Below are 7,160 nucleotides of genomic sequence, written 5' to 3'. Positions count from 1 at the left end.
CAGCAATGAATGAGAGTTCCTGCTGTTCCACATCCTCACCAGCATTTCTTGTTGTCAGAGTCTCTGGATTTGCTCATTCTAATAGTTGTGCAGTGGTGTCTCATTGTCATTTTAATTTGCAATTCCCTAGTCACATACAATGTTGAACATCTTTTCATATGCTTATTTTCCTCTGCATATCTATGGTTAGGTGTCTATCCAGGTTTTTCACACACCCCCCCCCCTTTTTTTTAGTTGGTTTGTTTTCTTATTTTGGGGCTTTAAGGGCTCTTTTTATATTTTAGATAGCAGTCCTTTATCAGATACGTCTTTTGCAAATATATTCTCCAAGTCTGTGGCTTGTCTTCTCATTCTCTTCACAGTGTCTTTTGTAGAGCAGAAGTTTTTAACTGTAATAATGTCCAGCTTATCAGTTACTTATTTGATGACTTGTGCCTTGGTGTTGTATCTAAAAAGCCATTGTCATACCCAATGGTATGACATAGATTTTCTCCCATGTTATCTTCTAGGATTTTCAGACTTTTGCATTTTACGTTTAGGTCTGTGATTCATTTTGCGTTAATTTTTGTGATTGATGTAAAGTCTGTGTCTGGATTCATTTTTTTTGCACGTGGATGTTCAGTTGTTCCACCAGCATTTGTTGAAAGACTATCTTTTTCCATTTTATTGCCTTGTCAAAATCAGTTGACTATAGTTATGTGAGTCTATTTCTGAGCTCTCTATTCTGTTCCATTGATGTATTTGTCTATTGGTTCACCAACAGAGCATTGTCCTAATTACTGTAGCTTTATAGTAAGTCTTGAAGTTGGGTAGTGTCAGTCCTACAACTTTGTCTCCTTCAATATAGTGTTGGCTTCTTCATATGGGCTTTAGAATCTGTTTGTTGATCTCTACAAAATAATTTCCTCGGATTTTGATTGGGATTATACTGAACATATGGGCCAAGTTGGGAAAAAGTGACATCTTAAAAATATTGAGTCTTCCTATCCAAGAACATGGATTATCTCTCTATTTAATTCTTTAATTTCTCTTGTCAGAGTTTTATAGTTTCCCTCATATAGATCTAGTACATATTTTGTTAGACTTATACCTAAATATTTCATTTTTTGAGTGCTAATGTAAATGGCACTGGGTTTTTAATTTCAAATGACACTTGTTCACTGCAGTTAACTTTTGTACTTTAACCTTGTATCCTGCAACCTTGCTGCAACTGCTTATTATTTCCAAGTCATTTTTATGGTTGTTGTTGTTAATTCTTTTGGATATTGTACATAGATGATCATGGTGTCTGTGAACAAAGACAGTTTTATTTCTTCCTTACCAATCTGTATTCCCCCCCCCACCTTTTCTTTTCTTATTGCTTTAGCTAGCACTTTAAGAATAATGTTGAACAGGATTGATAAGAGGGGACACCCTTTCCTTGTTCTTGATCTTAGTGGGAATGCTTTGAGTTTCTCATCATTAAACATGATGTTAGTTGTAGATTTTTGGTAGATATTCTGTATTAAGTTGAGAAAGTTCCCTATATTTCTAGCTTGTGGAGAGTTTTCATAATGAATAGTTGTTGTACTGCATGTAGTTTTGATTGGAGAACCATATTCAATAGTAAAAAAAAAAAAAAAAAAAAAAAAAAGAAACAATTAGAAAGATAATATTATTGACCAAAATTGAGTAGTAAAAGAAGGTGGTTAGGGAACAGGTGGAGGGAATAGGCTAATTTTGTCATTGTAAGAGAGACTTAATAGAGGATTAATGAACTTTATGATATAGCATAATTATAATGATAGTTGTTAGAACAAAAATAGAAAATTTCCTAGGTAACAAAATAAGTATATAGAAAATTCACTTCTACATAGCAAAAGACTTAGGAAAAAATAAGATAAATTGATCCATATATTTAAATTTGTTTACCTCATCTACTAATTAGAAAAAAAAATTTCAGATCACTTTACAAAAGCAAAATTAAATCTTATAGTACCATGCATATATTCTTTAAGTGTTCATGAAACATTGATGAAATTTATTAATATTTGAGATTGTAAGAAAGCTTTATATATTCCAAAATCTTTCTTATTTTTTCTGTGTGTACTAATAAGTCTTTGACAAAATGCAACAAAAATTAATAAATTTAAAATTTCTCAATAACATAGGAATTAATAGTTATTTCCTAAAAATCATAAAACTTTCTATTTTAGCTTCCAAACCAGTATCATGATTATTGGGAAGCACTAGAGGCATTTTATTTCATGTCAAAAATAAGACAAGAAAGCTGTCAAGTAGGGTACATAAGGGCAAAATCCTTGCTTCATCTGTAATAAGAAAACTTGGATAAGCAAATGAAAAAAATAAATAATACTAATTATCTTTAGAACTCTTGAAGAGCTGTGAACCCAAAGAAGATAAATAAACTTGAACTTCAGAGAGGGATGAACCTGATAGGGGATCTGGGTGGCACATCAGTGAGAACTTCAGCCACTTCCACCCACAGGAGCAGTTGCCTTGGGAGACAGGTGGACAGAGGAGCAAGGTTGCCGTAGGCAATCTACTAAGACAAGGAGAACTTTCAATGATTGTACATAAGCTGGTATGGAGCACTGGAATCTGTAAGCTCAAACTCAAAACTAATCAGTCCTGTCCAGTTTTCCACTGTGGACTTTTACTAAGTAAGCAGCAGTACCACCAAGCCAATTATACATTGCTGGTGGCAAGTATAAATTGTTACCATTGCTAAGGAAGACAATTTAGGAAAAACTATCAAAATCACAAGTGCCTATGCCTTTTGACCCAGTGATACAATTTGGGGGAATTTATCCTGTAGCTATACTTGCATACCTGGTAAATGATCTATATATAAAATATTCTTTGCAACATAGTTTGTAGGAGAAGAACATGTAAATATTACAAATGTAGGGAATTGATTAGCTAAGCTATGTTCAGTCATACAATATAACATGACTGTACGAAAAAGGAGAAAGCACTCTGTAAAATATGCGAAGATCTGTAAGATGTATTGTTAAGTGAAGAAAAGCAAGGTTCAGGATAATGTGTATGGCATGCTACCTTTTCACTAACAACAGGAGATAATTAGGATATATTTTATGTCTGATTATACAGGTGTAAACAAAATCTATTGAGATATGCAAAATCAATAGTTATTACATATGGGTTTTTTTGGGGGTAGTATGCTATATCAATGTATTACATTTTAAAATTTAAGTTAAAATTCATAATTGAGTTTACAAAAATGTCAGGGAAAGCCTAGCTGTCATAAATGAATAGGAAACAAACAGCAGAGAGAGTGGGAGTTGGAAATTTCATTGCCTTTGGAGGCAGGAGTGAAGCTTGGTAATTAAGGGCTTGAGTTTAAGTGATTATCCAGGAGGTGGGGAGCAGAAACTGAGCTCTTACATTAAACTGGAACTCTTAAAGGGCTACAGGCTAAGAGAGAAGACAAAGTCTGCTGTTGCTAAGAGAATAGATTTTAAAAGTTCTTATCACAAGAAAAAAGAGCTAGTTACTATGTGTGGTGAAGGATGTTAACTAGGCTTATTGTGATCATTTTGCAATATATTCATATATTGAATCATTATTTTGTACACTTGAAACAAATATAATGTTACGTGGTAATTATCTCTCAACTTAAAAAAAAAAAAAAAAAGAGAAAGAAAGAAGTCTGCCCACAAGCAGAAGCAGGTAAGTGATAAGGAAGTTTATGTTTCTCAGCCTTGGCTCTAGGTATGGGAAAATCGCTCTTCTAAGGATTCATACCTGTTGGTCTGACCTCACTTGGATTTAAGTTTCAAATACGTACCCACAAGAATGACTCTAATTTAAAAGAATAAGACCAGGTTGTCCATGACTGCCACTATTATTTAACATTTTACTGGAGTCAAGAGAAAAAAATATACATAAAAATTGAAACTGAAGGAAAGAATAATTGCAGATAATATTATTCTATATCCAGAAACCCAAGAAATTAACTAAAAGAAACTCTTCTATAATACAATAATTTACTAAGGCAGCAGAGTAAAAAATAATGTACAGGAATGGAAATTTTCCTATATGTGAACAAGTGGTGTGAAGAAATAGAAGAAAAAATATTCTGAGCAGATGGAAAAAAGACAAAAATGAAAGTCATCCTATGGCATGTAAGTGAATTAAGCTTCTCAGTTGAAAGACAGAGATTATCTGGTTGGATTAAAACCATTAAATAGTAATAATAAGCTCCTAAAATAAAAAAAACACACCGAGAGTCAGCTATAAGCTGTTTATAAGAAACATGCTTAACATGTAAGAACCTAGAAAGTTTGGAAGTAAAAAGATACTAAAATGTGTTCAGTAAGAGTGAGCCAGTGGAAAGCCAATGTAGCTATGTCAAGATGAGATAAAGTAGATTAATGGAAAAAAATGATTAAGAATAAAAGGGCCATTTGATAGAATCTAATTCCAATCATGACAAAAAAAAAACTTTTAGTAATCCAGAAGCAGAAGAGGAAATCTTCAACTCAGCAAAGGGTGTACACAATATAATCTTCAGCAAAGATTACAATAAATGTCAAAACCTCACAAGTGTTTCCTTTAATTTCCTTTCTATATCACTTCCATCTAAAATTAATTTCCAGTTATTAGAATGATAAAATATGGGAAAAGAAATAAAAGTTACAAAGATTGAATAAGAAGTACAAAAGTTACTATTATTAGCAGATAAAGGCTATCTATGTGGAAAAATCCATAAGACTACTGGGGCAAATTATTAGAAAAAAGATCTTATAAAGTTTACTGTATATGAGATCACTAGTGAAAACTAACTTGTTCTCCTTTACATCAGCAATAGTTAGAAAATGTAAATGTGGCAGAGGTGACTGTGGCCCAGACCAAGCACTTGGTCATCACTGTCAAGACTGTATGTTATGTAACCTGCGATTGTTGAGTAATCGGTGTTTATGAGACGCAGTTTCACAGAAGCATGGGCGCTAGTCACGTAGCCCGGAGGCGATTTCATGACCAGAGCTGTGAAACCTGAAAGGTTCCAGTGCTGATGACTTGATGGAGCTGAGCTGTCCCTGCATACTCCATTTTGTCTTTCATGACCACGTGGCTCCCAAGTGGTGATTTCTGGAAACTAGGAAGCCAGGCTTGACACTCACCAGACCTCTCTACATTGCTGTCATGCATGCTGTATGTTGTTGACTGTTGTATATTCTTTCTTCAGGTTAAGTGAACTTGGTGCTGGATGAAGGCAATTATTTCTTGTAAATTTAATTGCCAGTCCATACCCAAGACTACTACTGCTGGTCAAGGATAATTCTCCTGTGATTATTTTATAAATTTAATAAAATTCCTATCAAAGGAAAAATCCTGTAATATATATGAAATAGCAAAGAATCAAGAAAAACCAAGATAGTTCTGAAGAAGAACAAGATGGGGAGGAGGCTTACAAAATGATATTAATAAAAAAATGAATTACTGGCGGGGAGGGTATAGCTCTAGTGGAAGAGTGCATGCCTAGCATGCATGAGGCCCTAGGTTCAATCCCAAGTAGCTTCATTAAAAAAAATAATTAAATAAATACATCTAATTACCTCCCCCCTCCAAAAAATTTAAAAAAACAGAGCAGGTCTCAGCAAACATTAAGAACTAATAAGAAAATTTTAGGGAGGAGGGTGTAGTTCAAGTGGTAGAGTGCTTGCTTAGCATGCACAAGGTCCTTGGTTCAATCCCCAGTACCTCCTCCAAAAATAAATAAATAAACTTAATTACCCCAAAAAATTTTTTTAAAAAAAGAAAAAGAATTATTAATGAGGTGATAAATAAATAAGCCAATAGAACAACTTAGGGAGCTTCAAAACATACCTTCTCATTTATAGGAATCTGATGTATGACAGATATGGCATTAAAAAGTAGTGTTAAAGTGGGTGAATTATTCCATAAATAGAGCTGGGACAATTCCTTAACTATATGGAGAAATAAAGTAAATTCTGAGCACACACCATATTCCCAAATCAATTTCAGGTGTAAAAAAAGCTATAAAACATTTAGAAGAGAAAAGAAGAGAATGCTTCCATGGTCTAAAAATAGATTCTTTTAAAACATTTTTAAAAACATTTAAAGGAAAGGACTGGTAAACTTGATTATGTTCACACTGAAATATTCTATGTATTAAAAGATGTATTATTGTCCAGAATATTAAAAATACTTCCACAAATCAGTAAAAAAAAAATGTCCAAAACCCTCCGTAATAAACAATGGGAAATTATAGGCAATTTATAGGAGAGAGAAAACCAAATGACCAATAAATACATAAAAACATCATCAAGGTCATCAGTAACCAGAAAATGACCAATTAAAATTGTAATGTGATACTATTCAAGCACTACAAATAGGCAAATATTATACATACAACAATACCAAATACTGAACAAAGATAACTTACAAAAATTGACAGTGGGATTATCAGTGGTTACACTATCTGTGAAAGTGCAGTGTGGCAATACTGAATCAAGTTTAAAATGCATTTATCTTTTTTTTTAATTGAAGTATAGTCAGTTTACAATGTTGTGAAAATGCATGTATCTTGAAGCGATTCCACTCCTCAGTACAGATGTAGCGGAGTGACCAGCAGCATCAGCGCCGGCTAGGAACTGTTAGAAATGTGAATCATAGACCCCAACCTCTCACCTTCTGAATCAGAAAAAACCCTGGGGGTGGAGCCCATCAACAGTGTTTTAGATAAACAACAAGTTCACACGGTACAGCACAAGGAACTATATTCAGTATCTTGTAGTAACTTATGGTGAAAAAGAATATGAAAATGAATATATGTATATTCATGTATGACTGAAGCATTATGTTGTACACCAGAAATTGACACAACACTGTAAACTGACTGTACTTCAATCAAGATATATATATCAAGCAAACAAACAAACAAACACAAGGTAAGGAGGGTATAGCTCAAGTGGTAGAGTGCATGTTTAGTATGCACAAGGTCCTGGGTTCAATTCCCAGTGCCTCTTCTAAAAATCATAAATAAATAAATAAACCTAATTATCTCCCCCACTGAAAAAAAATTAAAAAACAAACAATGTTATAACCAACCCTCCATGTGATTCTGATGCACACTAATGTTTGAGATCCAGGACCCTAGAAAAAAATCAACT

Source organism: Camelus ferus, chromosome 5, assembly GCF_009834535.1.
Source record: "Camelus ferus isolate YT-003-E chromosome 5, BCGSAC_Cfer_1.0, whole genome shotgun sequence".
Taxonomy (NCBI): domain Eukaryota; kingdom Metazoa; phylum Chordata; class Mammalia; order Artiodactyla; family Camelidae; genus Camelus; species Camelus ferus.
The sequence above is the reverse complement of the archived record's forward strand: the minus strand, read 5'-3'. Positions refer to the sequence as shown.